General features: G+C 45.3%; 1 protein-coding gene and 2 long non-coding RNA genes across 24 annotated transcripts in view; 1 reads left to right on the forward strand and 2 right to left on the reverse strand.

The window, feature by feature from the left end:
• The window catches only part of LOC311606020, a 186,698-nt gene extending 174,021 nt beyond the window's left edge, over positions 1–12,677 (reverse strand). For 2 of the 4 annotated variants that reach the window (XR_014782160.1, XR_014782163.1), the window contains exon 1: positions 12,373–12,669. This is a non-coding gene — a long non-coding RNA (uncharacterized lncRNA). Of the gene's footprint in view, positions 1–12,372 lie in introns of all 4 variants that reach the window. The other 2 variants (XR_014782161.1, XR_014782162.1) reach the window with 2 other exon arrangements.
• On the reverse strand, positions 3,328–12,325 carry LOC311606021. The gene is made up of 3 exons (XR_014782164.1): positions 12,207–12,325; positions 11,831–11,936; positions 3,328–3,423 (listed from the first exon to the last, which is right to left on the reverse strand). It is a non-coding gene; the product is annotated as an uncharacterized lncRNA (long non-coding RNA).
• ATXN1 (ataxin 1) overlaps positions 11,855–18,153 on the forward strand; it is a 422,279-nt gene continuing 415,980 nt past the window's right edge. For 17 of the 19 annotated variants that reach the window (XM_084796962.1, XM_084796956.1, XM_084796964.1 and 14 more), the window contains exon 1: positions 12,761–12,931. The gene's annotated coding sequence lies outside the window, so the exon portion shown is untranslated. Of the gene's footprint in view, positions 11,993–12,760; positions 12,932–13,935; positions 14,168–18,153 lie in introns of those variants that run through there. The other 2 variants (XM_084796969.1, XM_084796968.1) reach the window with 2 other exon arrangements.

Raw genomic sequence — 18,153 nt, forward strand, 5'->3', positions numbered from 1 at the left:
TGAACTCCTCATTCTCTTGCCTCTGTTTTCTGAGTGTTGGGGATTACAGGGAATTGTAACTCTTATGCCTGGCTTCCTGGATGCTCAGGATAGAAGACAAAGACACTGAATTCTAGATAAACACTGAGATACACCCCAGCTTAGATCCTGGCTTTGAATTTTGTTTCTTTTAAAATGACTTTATAAACTGGATCCTGAGCCTAGGGCCCATCTTAGCATATCTCAGTTTTAGTGGTCTCGACATAATTATATATAATATAATTTATATATAATTGAGTGAGAAAACGTGCAAATAGAATGGACAGAGCAGATTCCTTTGGTTTAGTTTTTGTTGTTTGTGTGGAACTGGGTATTAAACCCAGGATCTCACACATGCCAGGCAAGTGCTCTACCACTGAGCCACATAGGTATTCCTGTGTTGGCTCCTGATGATGCAATCAGCAAAGAGCGCTGGTGATCGCCCATATTAGGTCCTGGGAAGTATCATCTGTTGATTCATTAGTGGCTAACCTCTGCATGTATTTTGAAGATCCAGCCAGCTCAATCCAATGGACAGCTTGGATGAGAGGTACCAATGAGAGAGCTTTGGTGAGATAGCTTTGGGCCTAAATACTGAAAGAATATAAATGTCATTTTCTGAGATTTGAGAGTGGGATATAGAATCCCATGTCACGGTGATTCCAATCCAGAAGCTTCCTCAGGATTTGGGGCCTGATGGTAAGGTCCTGCCTGCTGGTGAGAACCCATGACAGGGAGTATGCAGTCGTCCTTCAAGAGATGTGAATCAACGCTGGAGATAACGTTCAGTAGTAGAGCACTTGCCTTTCGGGCGTGAGGTCATGGGTTCAATCTAGTACAGAAGGAAGACACAAAAGCTTCTACCCTTGGCCAGATCTGGAGAAGTCTAAGGATTGGATGTCATGTAAATTCCTCTGTACCAATGATGTCTGCTGTCATGAACAGGTTCCACCAACCCTTGGGTTGGTTGATTGCATGTCTACATAATTTATTATTTGTCTATTTTGCACGTTTAGCCACCGTGATACTTTCGTGGAGGACAGCTGATATGTATGTGTGTTTGTGCCCAACAGAGGGCACTGAGGAGCCCTGTGGAAGCTGTTCTCAGATGTGGCCTCAGGCCTGGCAGGATCATGCTTGTGTCCCTTGAAGCCTCTTGTGGTAGCCTGTGTTTCAGGCCCAAGCCAACAAAAGTCTTTTCTGGAAAGATGGGCAGCTGACTCCAGAGATCTCTGACTAACTCCTCTGTCTCATGGAGTCCTTTTGTTTACTGGTGTTGCTATGGACACCAGATTAAATGTACACTAAAGACAGATTATCAATGAATATCTAAAGAGGAAAGAGATAGGGGTATATATGAAAATAACAAGAAAAGAAAAGAAAAAAAAGCAACAATCCTGAAATCTCAGATCCAGAAAGATGGATTCCTGTCTAGGCTCTTGTAACAAATGGCTCCTGACAGGTTTGCTTAAACCCTGGGGGATTTCACTCTCCCAGCACTGGAAGTCAAAAGTCTGGAATCAGGTGTCACAGAGTCAGCCTCAGTCAGAAAGCTGCACGGAAGGAGTCTTCCTTCCCCTTGCAGCTTCTGGCGTTTGACACTGTTGGCATAAAACACTGTCTTTCCCATTTCTGTCTCCATCTTCTTAGGCTATTGGCCCCGGGCTGCCTCCGAGTTGATGTCCTGTGTTCTTATGAAGGAGACATTCATGCTAGATTCACGATCCAGCTCATGCAGAAAAACCTCCTCCTAAGTGCAAATGCTACTTCCAAATCAGGTCATATGCTACTGGGATTCCAACTTCAGTATACTTTGGAGAGGACTGAATTCAACAGAGCACAGTGGGAAATGCCAGAGACTGTGCATGTGTTGGGAGAGAGAGTCTCTTAACCAGAGCAACAAACAGGAGAAACACTCACGGGCTGAACCTATCAGAGGTCACCTGTGTTTGGGTGCAACAGGAAAGCTTTCAGATAAGGGTGGCATGCCTCCCCCATCAGGATGCTGTCTCCATCTGTGCTTATGGCCCCCGAAGGTTTTTTTTTTCTTCTTCTTTTTCTTCTTCTGTTAGTGGTTTGAAAAATATTGTATAAATAAAGAGAATAGGAAAACAGCACTGCTGTGACTCACACATTGGGCAAAGCTGCAGACTCTTGTGATCATCAAGAAAGACTTCACTGAAGTGTTGATGCTTAAGCTGACTCTTAAACGATGAAAGGTAAGTCTCTAGCTCAGGAGGTGGGGCTGAGAGCGGGCCAAGGAAGGTAGGTAGGGCTTCACATACTAAGGAAGTGTTCGCCAGAGCATGAAGTTAGTTTGCTGACACATTGGGTACCCCCTTCAAGAGGGGTCACATCTCATGGCCCGTACTGTCAACTTTATCTGCGTTGCTCAGGTGCTGTGTTTAAAAAAAAAAAAAAAAAAAAAAGCTGGATGTACAGACCAGTGATTAAGCACCTGCCTAGAGATCTCAGGGCCCAGGGTTTCTTCCGCTGCCATCGTTGCAGGGGGCAGAGAGGTAGGTCAAATATGTTTCTGATTTTAATAAATGCACAAATAAGAAAATGATAGCACTAGGGACACATATCAGGAGGAGTCAGCTATTGGGCGCATTTGCCAAAGCACAGATATGGAAACCCTACTCTCAGTGAGATCTGCAGAAATCAAAGAACTGATCATGGTACAAGTTCCTCCACCCTGACTGCAGAAAGAAATCCACCAACATTCCCCCCCCCCACACCCACCCCCCACTCCCCCCCCCCCATAGGTTTCATCCTGCACAGAGGGCCAAACTTGGTTCTTGAGAACCAAGATACAGATTCAGCATCATCTCCAGGGATCTAGGAAAATTAACTCCTCTCTCTTCTTCCCAAAGAAGCATGCAAGCTTGTTGCTTCTGAGCCCAAATCAGGGTCTGACCAGGTTTCTGTCACAGAACAACTCCCCCATATACAGGATGCCAGCAAAGTTCACCCGGGGTCATCACAGTCCCTTTAAAGGCAAGATGATTCATGGCTGTGGCGTGGGGGAGGGTATTGAGAGGAAAGGAAGTGCTGAGCAGGAGCCGGTGGAGCCATGCAATTATGAAATTGACTGCAGAAAAAGCTAGCCCTGGGACTGATGGGATCCTGTGCTCCCTTCTAGTGGTGTTTAAGCTCCAGCTTTGAAAGCGGAGAGTGGGTTGGAAGAAGCACATCCCACAACTCGGTTGCCTATTACGGAAGAATGGATTCCCCGCCCATGTATTTATTACAATTACAATGTATTAATTTCTCCTGCTACCTGACCAAAAAAAAAAAAAAGCAAAGCTGGCTGCAGGGGGATGAGTGAGTCATTTGTCTTCTGCTTGATTGGCTGGCATTCCGGCTGACGGGGTCTTTCTTCTATTCTGCACGTTCAACATTCTGTAGTTGAGAAGATAGTGTTTGTAATCGGCAATTCTGGTCTGAGTGCTGTTGTTATCCCACACCCGGGGCAGAAGGCATCTGTGGCAGGAGGGACAAAGCAAAACCGGGACCTCCAGAAGCAAAGCCCCGAGAGACTCTTAGGTTCCTCCTACACTCCTGGCCTTTGCTCCCAGCCCTTTATAGAGGCCTTAAACCACTGGACAGTCCCCTCTGAAACCCTGACACGGACAGTTTCTTCTATGAACTCCAGTTTCTTATGTTAAAAAAAAAAAAAAAAAAAAAAAAAAAAGGAAATCTTGCCAGTGCATTTTTCTGCAATGCTTCCTCTTTGGGGGCCTGCTCGGTAAATTCCTCACAAAGGGATGTTCTTAAACTCTGACCCTCATTCAGCTCAGCTTGTCCTGGCCAGTATTTACTCAAGAAAAATAAAGTCGCTACGAGAGCTTGCAGCCATGTGTTCCAGCTCATGCCACGAAGCCAGAAGGACAAAGAACATTCCTGTACCTTCCCTACTGGGCCGATGTTTGTTTCTGCAGCCTGATGTGGTTCCACTGTCCGAACTGGAAGCCCCCGCCCCCCATGTTTAAAAAGCACAACCCACCAAGTGCCACTGCCTTAACTTCAAGCGATGGCGCCTCTGCCTTGGGTTTTAATTTAGAAAATGGATTCCTTTTGAGGAAAAAAAAATTGCCAAGTTGTTAATGAAACACTAAAAATAGAGTCCCCAAAGTTCCCAGCCAATACCAAGCAAGGTTTAACTCATGGATTCCCAGTCTTAAAATGCTGCCTGTTTTCTTTTCATATGAAAAGAGATGCTCCTTATTATTACGGTCGCAGTGATGACCGTTTGCAGGCCACTCCATCATTGTCGATCTTGTTCAGAGTAGCCTTGATGACTACTGAACTTTAGCTTGCTGACAAATTAATAAGGGTTAAAATAAAAAAGCATCTCATTTCCTTTAGAAGTATTCCAGTGCATTGAGTTTATTATACATTTTTTTAAAAATAGATTTTTCTTTTGATAGACTTGGTGCATTTTCTAGTTAGATAGCAAATTGTTTAATTTTCATGTGCGTGCGTCCATGTGTGCATGCGTATCTGTGTATTTATATAGGGCAAATGTCAGTGTTTGGTATTTTCCATAGTCAACTTGCGTCTTATTTTTTAAAAATAATTTATTCATTTATTTTCATTCTTTTATGTGTGTATATGAAGATCAGTAACAGGTGTTTTCCTTCACATTCTTTTTCAAGCTACATTTTTAAAAATTGGTGTGTGTGTGTGTGTGTGTGTGTGTGTTTCAACGTACCACTGCAAGTGCACATGTAGACAAAGAAGTAAGTTTGTGGCTCATCCTTTCCACTATGTATGTCCCAGAAACTGAACACGTTGTCAGGTTTGGTGGCAGACACCTTTATGGGCTGATCCATTTCTCTGGCCCACAGTCTTATTTTTTTGAGACGGGGTCTTTTTACTGAACCTGGAGCTCATGAATTCAGCTACACTGGCTGGCCAGCAAGTCCCAGGGATCCTCCTAGCTCCTCTTCCCCAGCACTGGGATTACTGGTAAACACCACCACACCCAGCTTTTTTACACAGGTGCAGGGGATCTAAACCCAAGTTCTCATGTTCTGAAGCAAGTACTTACTAAGTCATATCCCAAGCCCCAAATAATATAATTTGTATTATTAATGCCCAAAGCCAGGTGCCTCTAGAAGGTATTCACCCCAAACTATTTAGCCACAAGTAACAAACTCCTAAACCAGCTGTAATGCTAGGATGCTTTTGCTTTCTAACATACAATGTAGGTTTTCCACCAGGTTACCAGGGCGCTTGAGAGTCTGAGAACCTTTCACCAAGTCTGACTTACAGATGAGCCTAGTAACTTTTGCTTTACATCACCAATGAGACAATGTACTCAGCGGGTGACTCTCAGAAAAGAGGAGTCAAAGTCCATGTCACACGGAGAAGGAGGGCACTCAGATGAAGGGAGAGAGAGAACATCAGCTCATATCTACTACACTGGGGCAGAAAGCCATCCAGGATCCTGAGGTGTCCTGTTGTAGGCTGTTTTACACTAACTCCATGTTTCACCAGCCTTATTATCTATACCACTGGTAGCTGGCTCTGGGAAATATTCAATTGTGGGCCGAGAGAGTAGAGAACTTGCCTGGTATGCTGAAGTTCTGGGCTAGCTCTCTTTACACAGTAGACAAACAAACAGACAATATATATATATATATGTATATATATACATATATATGTGTGTGTGTAAATATAAATATATATGTGTGTGCTTATTATTTCTTATATATTTGTATGCATACATCTACATATACATGCATGTATGTATACTGATATGCATCTATGTATATATGTACATGTTTTTGTATATGTTGACAATATGTATCATTTATCCCAATGCATGGTCAATATACATATTTTCATTTCAACATTTAATCAATACAAAAATTATTGAGGTACTGAATACCTGTGTATATACATATTTATAAATCACACACATACACACACACACACACACACACACACACACACACACACACAGATATCTAACCATGCCTTTAAAATTTGAAGTAGATTTCATACTTAGAGTACATCTCAATCTAAACTCGGCAAGTTTCAAGAGGCTGTACTGGGCAGTGTGGCTCTATATTAAAGCGTTTGTTTGATTGGTTTTAAAATTACTGTTTTGTTTAGTTTAGTCAGATGTGCGTACTGTCGAATGATAAACTGGCAGCTGATACTGCCGTGCAAAGGCTTTTAGCCAACCCTTTTTCTGTGACTCTGGGGAATTGAACCCAGGGCCTTGCTGATGTTAAGCAAGGGCGCTGCCACAGAGCTACAGTGCAAGCCTTCACTCTTTCACTTCTTTCTTGAGTATTGGTGATGCCATATCACAATCAGGAAGCCTGTGCGGCTGCAGTTGGGTAGGCCAAGCCCAGGGTTCTGAGGCAGGTCTGTAAGTGTCTGTAGGCTGTACACAAAGCTTCAGGACTTCAGCTAGGGTGTGGCCCATGATCTCAGAGTCTACCCTACGGGCAGCTTTCACTTTTGTTTCTAGTTCGAGTTACCGTTCTGGCTTATTTCTCCACAGGCTTATTTAGGAGTACAGTCCAAGCAAAGCGTAGTTGTATCGTAGCCACCGCAGCTTGCTCGGCGTTTCAAATGACACCCTTTTTGTAAGAGCATGGCTAAAGATCTGGCGTCAGTATTTCCATTAAAATTTCAAACTTTCCAGGATTATTGCATAGCCATAACAAATTGTTCCAAGCAGAAACTTGGCAAGTACTTCCCTACCATGGGAAGTGCTCCTAACAATTCTGAAGAGATAAAAAATAAAATAAAACAAATGTTTACCACTCCAACTTTGATGCTCTCTGGTGGGAAGGACACTTAGATGAGGCATATTTTGTCTTCACATTCGATCTGGTTTACAAAGCTGCAAGGCTCAAATGGGCTTGGAAGTCTAACCTTGTTCAAGGGCTATACAACTGCCCTCCTACTTCCCGACATTTTAATGAGCACACTCTTTGACTCTCAGTGTTTCCAGTACTGCATGGTGTGTTTCAGAGAGGCATTGGTTGGCCAGCTGTGAGCATCTGGACTTTACCATGGTGAAAATTCACATTTTCGATAGATAAGACTGGTAATACTCTAAAGTCTTGGTAGAGCAGGATGTTTCCTCACTAGGGGCCTGTGTGTCATGTACTAGATGCAAACAAATAGCAGCTGTGGAATGACAAGGACATAAGAGCAGCTTGAGAATTAAGACACAGTTTCTAATTATAAGGTCCCATGTAGCCTCCAACTCACTCTGTAGCCGAGGGGTTGGCTTTGAGCTCCAGATCCCTCTGTCTCTACCTCCCAAGGCTCCAGGCCTGCTGCTCTACCTTACTCTCCCACTGAAATGCCCGCTTATCAGCTGGAGGTTGGTAGGCTATGGCTGTCATAACATCATTCCCAAGGCTCCGATAGGAGGATTGGAAGTTCTAGGCCAGCCTGGGCTATATAATGAAATCCACCCTCAATAAATAAATAGATTCTTACTATGTATCCATGAGGTCTCACTGTGTAGTTTCCTCAGTTCAGTCTTGGATTTTGATATGTGTCTGAGACACCCCAGGGAAATATATGTGTGTGTGTGTGTGTGTGTGTGTGTGTGTGTGTGTGTGTGTGTGTGTGTGTACAGCATGAGGCACTACATAAATATAATCATAACATAGCTGGAGATCATGGCAAGCATTAGAAATGGCCTAAAATAAGACATTTTTGAAAGTATGGCAAAAATTATCAATTTTTTTAACCAATGTGTTTGACTTGAAATCAATTTATTGAGTATAATATTGATGAACTAATTTCCTTTTAAGCTTTGCATTAGTTTCTTTCAGGGTTGTTTTATTCTGAAGATTTATCATTATTATTGTTATTATTATTATCATTATTTTTTTTTTTTAAAGATAGGGTTCCTCTGTGTATCCTTGGCTGTCCTGGACTCACTTTGTAGATTAGGCTGGCCTCGAACTCATAGAGATCCACTTGCCTCTGCCTTCCGTAGTGCTGGGAATACAAGCAGGTACCACCTCACCCAGATAATTAACATTATTTTTGACTGAAAAAACTAATGCCTTCTTTTCCTTTTATTAACAAAAATTTACTCTGTTCATTTCTGTACTGCGTGGGTGTATGTGAGGGAGCACTCACACTAAAGTGCTTCTGTGGGGGTCAGAGGAAAATTTACAGGAGTTGGTCTGTTCTTTCACTGTGTGGATTCGGGAACTGAACTTGGGTCCTCATTCTTGGTGACGAGATTTTTAACATCTGAGGTCTATCACTAGGCCAGGGAATCCTTTGTGGGGGGCAAAAAAAAAAAAAACAAAAAAACAAAAAACAAAAACAACCAACCCTTTTGCTACTGCTTAAGATAACATCTCAAGTATCCTAGGCTAGCCTTAAACTTGGTATGTAGTTTAAGAAAGATGCTTTGGAATTCCCAACCCTCCTGTAAGGATTATAGGTATGTGCTGACACACCCAGTGTGGCACTGGGGATCCAAACGGAGCTTTGTACATTGTAGGCAATAAGGTATCTTTTCCAAGCAGGACTCCCGAAGTCCACTGGAAGAACGCAAGCTCAGAACTCAAAAATGAGTGTATCATATTTTATGTAATTTGCAATCTGTTCAATTATTTAGTTGCTGTAATCTGGTAGGCAGTGCATGTTTGTTAGCTTGTTTTGTTTTGTTTTGTTTTATTCTGAATGACATAGCAGGCTACTTCCAATGCAAACATATACTACGACTTAAAATCTGTCACCATTCTGAGGGCCCTGTGTACACTGGCTGTATTAAACACTCTTGTGCTCCCTCTGCTGCCTCAGAGAACACATTCATGGCCAAGACCCCAACACACTCACTCCTCAGCAGTTTCTTTAGTTGATAAAACAGGGCTCTTTAGAGATGGAGTACTGTTCCCTTCATGCATTACAGAGTCACCCCTCAAATGAGAGAGCTAGTTTCAGGGTTCTGAGATAGCCAAATCTTAGACTGCATAAGTGTTTTCTTGTAAGTATACTTATACTAAGAATACACAGTATTTGCAAAGCGTGTATTTGCATCCTCCTACATGATTTACATAATAAGTAATTTAAGTTTATAGTATACCTTTAAGTTATAAGCACCTCTAGAGTACTTATAGCACCTAATGCAATGGAAATACATGTAATTATGCATTATGCATAGGATAATGAGGGGAAAGTCTATAGGTATTCTGTAGAGATGACTTCTAAAAATATTTTTTTTTCTGCCAAAAGCTGGTTAAAATTGAGGAAGTAGAGGTCCAAGTGCAATGTAATATTTTTCTCCATTGGTAAAAATTAATTAGCATAAGGGTAATTCATTAGAGAATTAAGTTCAGTGTGTGTGGCCAAATGTGTACAGGCAGATCCCCATCCTACAGACCGGCATTCTTCATGCTGAGATGTGCTGAGTCTTCTGTAGCTAGTCCAAAGGCAGAGTTGTATAGTGTAGGGCAGGGTCCTTGACTCTAACATCCCCCAGACGGTGGTACCACTTTGGTTACTTTAATGACCACACTTTTCAATGCACAAGTGTGATATAAAAGTCTGGTAACTTAATAAGTAGTCCCTGGTCCATTTTAACCTTTCAAAAGAAGATAGAACCAAAAACAGTAAAATAGATAGAAGGTGGGAGGGAGACATGAGAGCATCTGTAGCAGGACAGGGAGGCATTGAGAGTGGATCTCAGCATTCCTCAAACACAGCCAAGGTGCCCCATATGCCTGCAACCTCAGCTTGGAGGGGAAGAGACAGGAGGCAAAGACTACGATTGCTGGCCTCCAGCCTAGTCTTAAGTTCAGGAAGAGACCCTGTCTCAGAGGAGTAATCAGAAAGTAACTAGAGGACATACAACATCCTCCTCCTCTCTCACAGAATTTTTAGTGACTTTTATTTATTTTTCTATTTATTTAAATATACAAGATTATGTATAGAATATATAAATTAAATTAAAATTAAATTAAAATAAAAAGAATATACACACACATATAATTAGAGTTTAGGGAATGGTGCTATACAACTGCCAACTGAAAACTCTGCTCTTTTTCCATTGAGTTTTCATTTGTCCGGGAACTTTTGCTTTAAGGAACCTGTCTTGTTACCCCTGATGGTGCATTTGATATTCTGTCTTCTGGAAACAAAGCATTTCAGCATTCAAGTAATGAAACTGTGTCATGGATATTATGATTGTGCTGGGCCTTGCAGGAAGCAATAACTGGTGTGTGTGTGTGTGTGTGTGTGTGTGTGTGTGTGTGTGACAGTTTATGGTTTTAATCTTAATGGCCAGGAAAGTAAACAGCACATTTCTTATTAATTATTTTTACTGTGTGGGTAATGTACATATTTAGCTTTCTTCAGGGAACATTTAAATTAATTGACTAAGTCTAATATGAATTATGTGTTTTAATATGTTTAAGGTTGTTAAAATAATGCAAATTAACTGCTTGTACCAACGTAATAATTACAATATTAGGTTTTTTTCCCTTGAAAATTCTCTAAATGTAAGATGGCTAAAAATAGAGTGGAGGTAGATTGGACAGTTTGCAGATTATGAGCTGGAATAAAAACATCTCAGTTACGCCAAAAACATGGCAACCAATATTTTCTGTTATAAAAATATTTTAGGTGAAATTTTTAATTTTTTTTAAATTTTAACTTTTATTTTATGAAAGCTGTCTGCAACTGAAGTGAGTAACAGAAGCTTTGTCGACTTCACAGGCCAGTAGTAACAATATCTGTAGCAGGAAGCATACGCCTTTTCCGCATGCAGCCAGCAAGCTTCAGCTTCTTTTTAAAGACAGCTTTACCAAGAGAGAGCGACAGATACCACTCAGTTAGGCTCTGAATTATCAACCTCCACCTGGATAAAGCTGAAGGGGGTGGGGGCGGCGGGGGCGGGGGGAGGGGAGAGCAAAACTAGACAGAGCCTTCACAGGAGACTCACGTTAACCGTCCACTAGAGGCTGTAATGAGACCAACAATGTCACTTGAGCATAAGAAGTCTAACAATCATGGATCTTTAAGTGAACAGCACAGTTATGGGGGCGGGGGAGGGTGGTGGTGAGAGGGAGCAGTCCTAGTTCTATTTAAGTAACCGTGGATGTGCACATTATTTCAAAAACCCGAGAAGAATAGGTATGTACCCTAATCTCTCTCTCTCTCTCTCTCTCTCTCTCTCTCTCTCTCTCTCTCTCTCTCTCTCTCTCTCTCTCCCTCCCTCCCTCCCTCCCTCCCTCCCTCTCTCTCTCTCTCTCTCTCTCTCTCTCTCTCTCTCCCCCCCCCCTCCACAGCAGCACTTTTCTTTTTAACTTCTGAAGTGCTGGCTCCACAATACAGTAGTTTAAAAGCTCACACATTTCTCTTGGTGATTCTGTACGCGGCTTCAGACAGTGACTAACTGTTAGGTCATAAGTAAACCGAGCCAAAAGGTCTCTCAATTTCAGCTTTCAGTCAATAGTAGTGGCTTTCAGCAAGACCAAGGGATCGCGTTTCTAGACTCTTAGTTCTAAGCACCTGAAAGAGGTCAGATGCTGGCCTGACACCTACTGGTCTTAGAGAATTATCTGCTGCAAAAAGAACTGGCACTGAGGGACCCTTGTAGGGATGTGCGGGCTCTTCCTCCGGATGCCACACCTGTTGGCAAGGTACACTCCTCCGAGAAGATTCCTACCCACGGAGCTCACACCTGGCAGTGGGTAGCTGGAGGGGACGGGTGGGGACTCTACGTTTGCGTTTTAACAACCAGGACCAGGGCAAGTTCCTTCGCCTTGGATTCCCCAGAACCTTTGTCGAATGCTCGTGCACCGGTTACCTCACTTCCGATGAAAGGAACAATCCCTACTTGGGTGCGAGGAGCAAGCAGATCCGCTACCGGGACTAGAACAGAGACGTTCGATTCCTACAGCAGATTTCTAGTCCTGTAGAATATTAGAAAGGACTGTCGGGAGGTCGCCTACTTGTGCCGGCAGGAAAGGTGAGGGTGCTGATGCAAACTGGGGAAGCCGAAGAACTTTCCTGAGTTGCAAGCCAAGGCAGTAGGCGCGGGCCCAGAGTCTGGTTGCGCAGGGGTAGCAGGCTGGAGGGTTAACCGCAAGGATACCGGGAGTCCTCTTAGACTCGCACCGGGAGCACTAGGGGCACTTAGAAATTAGAATCGGCCGACTTCCCCGCCCCCTTAGGTATTTTACCAGGTGGAGTCGAAGCTTGACACCCGTCCCAGGTTGCCTGAGTTGCATCCGGCTTTCATCCTGTCCCCTCCAACTAGGTAGCTGCGAGCCAGGGAGGCACGCAAGCACTGGTCGGTCACCACTCCAATGACCTCATCGCCCCAACTTCCCCGCCCCTTTCTCAAACCTGGAAGGCACAGTCCCCTCGGGTCGATGTCTGGGATCCGGAGCCTCAGTTACGGAGAGGCACTGGGCCTTCCCAGGAGGGACCGCTGCTCCAGCCGGGTGCACAGAAGGGTTAAGGGCGCGGGCCGGCAGCCGCGCCGTGCGCTCGCCGTGCTCTGTGCGGCTCGCCGGGCCGCCTGCCAGAGGGTGCCCCCCCCCCCCCCATGAAGTCGGATCCTTGAGCTGCGGCGGCGGCAGCCAACTGCTCCATATTTGGCTTCTATTACACATTTACATACTGGAGCGAGCAAGCGAGCGCGAGAGAGAGCGCGAGGGAGGGAGGGCGGGCGGAGGGAGGAGGGAGGGGAGGGGGGAGGAGGAGGAGGAGGAGGAGAGAGCAGAGTATACCGCAGACATCATTTCTACTACAGTGGCGGAGCCGTACAGGACCTGTTTCACTGCAGGGGGATCCAAAACAAGCCCTGTGGAGCCGCAGCTAGAGCTACAGCAGCCGCAGGACACTGTGTCTCTCCCTCTGTCCCCCCTTCCCCACGCAACCCCAGATCCATTTACACTTTACAGTAAGTGGCTATTTTTTTTCCTCCTCTGATTCTTTCTCTCCCCCTCCCCCATCCTCCTCCCCCCCCATTTAGATTAAAATCATCCCCTCCCTCACCCCAACCCGCTCTCTCCAGAGAGGGGCCAAAGAACACCCAGCATACACCCCCTCCCCCAGTCTCAATGGGCTGCACGGAAAACAGCTGGAAGAGGAGCGAAGGAAACCTACGCGTCGTGGTGTGTGTGTGTGTGTGTGTGTGTGTGTGTGTGTATGAGTGTGTGCGCGTATTTGTGTGAGTGTGTGTACATACACCCGTGCCGGGCTCCAGCCTCCGGCTTGGGACCCCACTCTCGGCGCTGGAGCGGCGAGCAAGGGGAGCAGCCAGGGGCTGGTGGGCGGCCGCCAAGAGAGGGGGCGCGCCCAGGCGGGGGGCGCGGGTGAGGAGAGCGGCGGCGCCCCGCTCTGGCTGCTGATAGTCCGGCGGTGGCAAGCTCAGGGAGCCGGGTCCTCCTCCCTCTTAGTGGCGCAGGGGGGAGGCGGCAGCGGCTGAGGGTCGCGCTGCCCTCTTTGCTCCTCTACATTTCCCCCCTCCCCGGAGGAGGTGGTGAACGCAGGGGTGGCTTGAGGGAGGGCTGGGCTTCCCCGCCCGGGGTCGCCTAGCTTAACAGAGGCTACCCCGAGACTGGGGTCTCCCTGCCTAGGCCAGCCTCTTGTGGCCGGGAGGGGACCTAGCGGGGACTTTGTGCGCTGCTTAGGGGCGCGGGGTGGTGGCGGCGCAGGGGGCAGGGGCGCGCGGACCACAGCAGCGCGGCGGGAGTGGCGGCAGGCACCGGCCCTGGCTGCAGTCGCCACCGCCGCCCTGTTGGTGCGGCGCTTCCTGATCTAGAGCAGCAGCCGCCGCCGCTGGAGCCGGGAGCCCGCGAGCGCCCCGGCCCGGCCCGGCCCGGCCCGGCCCGGCGTCCCCGCTGGCGCCCGCGGCAGCAGCGGAGGAGCTGCAAGCGCTGGCTAGCGCCGGGACTGCTCCGCTGCGCGGCTGCAGGGAGGGTGAATGAAGACGGGAGGAGGGGAAGGAGGAGGCGGCGGCGGAGGAGGCGCTGCGGGGATTGGGATGCGCCCCGGAGCCCCGCGACTCGTTCACTCGGGGCCGGAGACGCTGCCACAGCCGGGGCCGCCGCCGCCGCCTCCTACGTGGTTGCAGCGGAGCGCGCAGGCCGGTCCCGCAGGGGGCAGGGAAAGGGCCAGACAGGCGGAGCGAGAGGTGAGGCGGGGTCGGAGAGGAGGGAGTCAGTGTATCTGAGTGTGTGAGTGTGTAAGTGTGTGCGCGCGTGTACGGGCGGGAGCCAGAGCCATCGCGATGGGGAGGGGGCCCTCGGTGGTCCTTTGCCTGACTCGGCAGCGCTTCGACCTCTATTTAGCCACCTCCTTCAACTCCGTGGCTTGTGCACTTTCATTTTATTTCAGACCACGTAGAGAGCTGACTGGAAGCTGTGAAACAATTCAGATTTTCTAGGGAGATTGAGCTAGGACCTTAGTGGTGGTGGGGGGTGGTGGAAGTAGGGTGGTGATCTAGACTCCGCCAAGGAGTGGGGGGGGGCGGGGGGGGCGAATCAGGGCTCTAAGACGATGGGGTTTAGTTCGATCCCATGGCTGTCCTGTTTTGTTTTGCTTTCTTGCTGTATAATCCTACAGATAAGAGGGTAATATAAATACTTGGGAAGGTTGGGAAATTGCTGAAGAGTAGTAAGGACGGGGAAAAAAAAAGCCAGTCGGAAGCTGGTTATATAATGCGCTATGTGGCTAACAAGAAAGGCAAGCTATTTTTATTTTGTTTACCGTATGTTGTGCTGTAGGAACTCCTCCAAACTGGTTCTGTCCCTGAAGAGATTTCTTAGCTTCTCAGAGAGAGCCACAGGATAAAATTAGTAAAATTAGAAGACCCCCCACACCACCTACAGAATACAAAGTAATGCCTTAGAGTTCTCACCTCATATCCTGCCTGGCATGCAAGGGAATGTGTGTATGCAATACGTTTTCCTAGTAGTCTCAACTCGATGACATTTCTGCTTTATAATGCAAGCACTTCTTAATATTTAAGCATCATTGCTATAGATCGTAGGCAACAAGGTAGTTACATGCTGGTTATTTTTAGGCACAGCTGGTTACTTTTGCAATAGTGTTTGCTCAACCATTTCTATTCGGCTTTTTTGAAGAGTCCCCGAATTCCTAGTAGCCCTCTGGTTTATTTATGGTGGTGGGTAGCTAAGATAGTTTGATAGCCAAGGGTTTTATTTTTATTTTATGTTTGAATGAAGCTTATGCCAGCGGTAGCTAGAGGGTAGCCACCAGAGAGAGAAGAAAAACATGCGCACGAACTCTTGGAAAGAGATTGCACCATAACAGCTTAGCTGTGGCATTTAATCTCCTCTGATTGTCCTCTAACTGGCCATGCATCAGTCAATATTTTAGCAGCTTTGCAAATAAATGGGCTTGAATGCCACCTTCCAACTAAAGCCTAGGCTGAAAAGCCTCCTGCCTGTCTGCCTCCGTCATCATACAGATACTGTCAGTGGTGTTAGTTTTCTGTACACTTACTCCAGCCCTGATCACTCATGTAATTAGATCAGGCTGCCATGGCAACAGACAGTGTTCCTTGGCCCATTCAGGTGGGTTTGCCTGAACTACTCCAAGTGTTTTATGCACAGCATTTGAGCTGCCTGAACCAGAGAGAAGAGAATTCACTGTTTCAATTGCATCTCCTTTCAGTCATTTGAACAGGAGACACTGAATGAGGCTTCTAGCTACTCAGCCTTTCTAAAGGAAACCAACACGCTGTTCCTACTGGGTACAATATGTAAATGCGTCTCCCCAGACAGTGAAAGGAGCCTGACAATCCTGCTGGTGTTGATTGTGAGCAGATCAACAAGTATTTGATACTTGCTAGAAACCTTTCAGAACTGACTAAAGCAAGGTTTCTTTTGCAGTCTAGATCCTTTTGGCCTTGCAGGCACTTAACTCTTTCAAGTGTGAGACAGGAGCTCACCTGTGCTTTAGAATCGAAATTGCTGACAGTGCTGGCTGACTCTCTAGATTGGTTACTGAAAGGAGATGACTTATTTAGAAAGTATATCCCCACTGTCACATTTTAAAACTTTACAGCCCACATTATAAAAACTGATGCTGATAGCAGGCAGGCATCCTGAATGTTATCTTCCTTAACTTGGGTCTGTTGCTTTTCATCTTTGATGATCTCCACTAGTAATTGAAAATATTTTTTTTTTCTTAGCTCAGTTAGACAATACAAGACAGTATAATGCAGGGAGCTTTGCACAGTAAACAATTTGTACTATGCTTTAGGATACAGTTTAATAGACATCTAGAGGAGCTGCATTAGGGCACCACCTAAAGCTTACTAAGACCAGAAAGATAATATTACGGCAGGAAAGATAACAGAAAAGTAGCTTTGGTTGTTTGGAGCCCATCAATGTTCAGACTGTCCAAATGAAGGGGAATGTTTTAGTAACTTGGAGCGTGTCATGATTTAGTTGTGACTCTGCCAGCTGGCTTATAGTTTTAAAGCCAAGTAGCTAAATTGGTTAAAAGAGAAGAGAGAAAGACACAGAGACCACCCCGCCAACCCTGCCCCCCACCCCCCAACACAAATCTCCCACCTTTCCAGGGCCGAGTTGAGAAAGTTGCTCAATTCTCCTCACATGGGGGGTTTAGAAGTTTGTGTGGTAGGTACATTATAGTGGCCTGGTCCAGTGAAGCATACTGTGGTTAAAAATGAGCTATTATTTCTGAGAGGTAAATTCATGGTGAAGTCGGGATCTCAAATAGAAGACGGAAGTTTTAAGTTTTACATGTGCCTTGAAGGGCCTTGTTTCTATTTTGCAACAGACAGAGAACAGCTTTTCTTGCAATTAAATGCGTGCATGTATTTTTCAGTGTGCAAATGAAACCTTGCTAAAAAATAAATACAAGAAGTGTCTGTACTTGACCGAGAACTAGAAAATGCAGTGCTCACCGCCCCCCCAACCCCGCCCTCTTCGTTTTAAGAGGGTTTAGCAAGTAGTGGTAAGTTGTTAGAAATAGCATTAGGAGCCTTCAGGCCTCTCAGTTGCCTTTGAGAGAAAGATTAAAGAAAAGCTCTTGAGCCATCAGATTACTTATCAAATAGCTGAAGATGGTCAAAGTTTCCACTGTCCAGAGTCCCAGGAACAGCCAGTGTGAAGAGATTACTAAGACATTAGTTAACACTCCTATGGCTCCCAAGCTCCCAAGTTTTGTTGGCATTAGAGTTCAAGGATTCACGTTCCTTTTGTATAATGTGACTTTTGTTTTCTCTCTCACCCTGAAATGTCAAGTGGCTTTTGCCTCTCTACCTGCCTGGCTCTGCCGCTTCTACTGACTAAATAGACTGTAGCAGTTTGCACTGCTTCCTAATAGGAGTTCGCCAACACATGTGTTTACTAACGCCCGAGCCTGTGGAAGCAGTTGAGTGTAGGAGCGAATGTGAATTTCTTTGAACTGTAGTCATCTGAAGATGCTGGAAAAGCTTAAATACTTGCATATGAAAAAAGCCTTCTCACGAGACAGTCTGTCACTTTTAGGGGGCTGGGGTTGTCTGACATACAGGCTTTCAGTTTTCAGAGTAGCACGCAAGTCCGAATGATTGGCTTCTGAGAGAGTTAGGTTTGTGCAACTTAATTGCTTCAAGGAACAGATTTCTATCCTGTCGGTCATATTTCCCACCTGAAAACATAATCAGGCCCTTGTCATTTTGTTAAATGTTTGTTTAAAAAAAATGTGGAAATGGTAGTAGAGGCCACAATTTCTGCCAAGGGCTGACATATAGCCTTTCTTTTGTTTGTTGTTTTAAGATTTGAATTTCTGAGTCAGCAGTAATACTATTTTAGTTGCATTTAATTTAGTTTAGTAGAATAAATTTACTCATTCCAATTTTCTGTGAGCAGTAACATGATGATGTGCATATAGGATGCTAGCTTTACATAATTGAAAAATATTGGCTGAAAGAGTTGTAATTGGATTGAGGTTGTTTTGTTTTTCTTCTTCAAATAAATACTTAAAATTACAAAAAAAAAAAAAAAGAAATGCTATATGGTGATTCCTTATTTGTGGAAACAGCATTTTAATTTTTTCTTTCCTGATTTTATTTATATCTATTTTTTTTTTTTACTCTATCACTGTAACGACATATTTTATAGTTCTTACCAACCAGGACCC

Source organism: Acomys minous (assembly GCF_964271855.1).
Source record: "Acomys minous genome assembly, chromosome: 9".
NCBI classification, from domain to species: Eukaryota; Metazoa; Chordata; class Mammalia; order Rodentia; family Muridae; genus Acomys; species Acomys minous.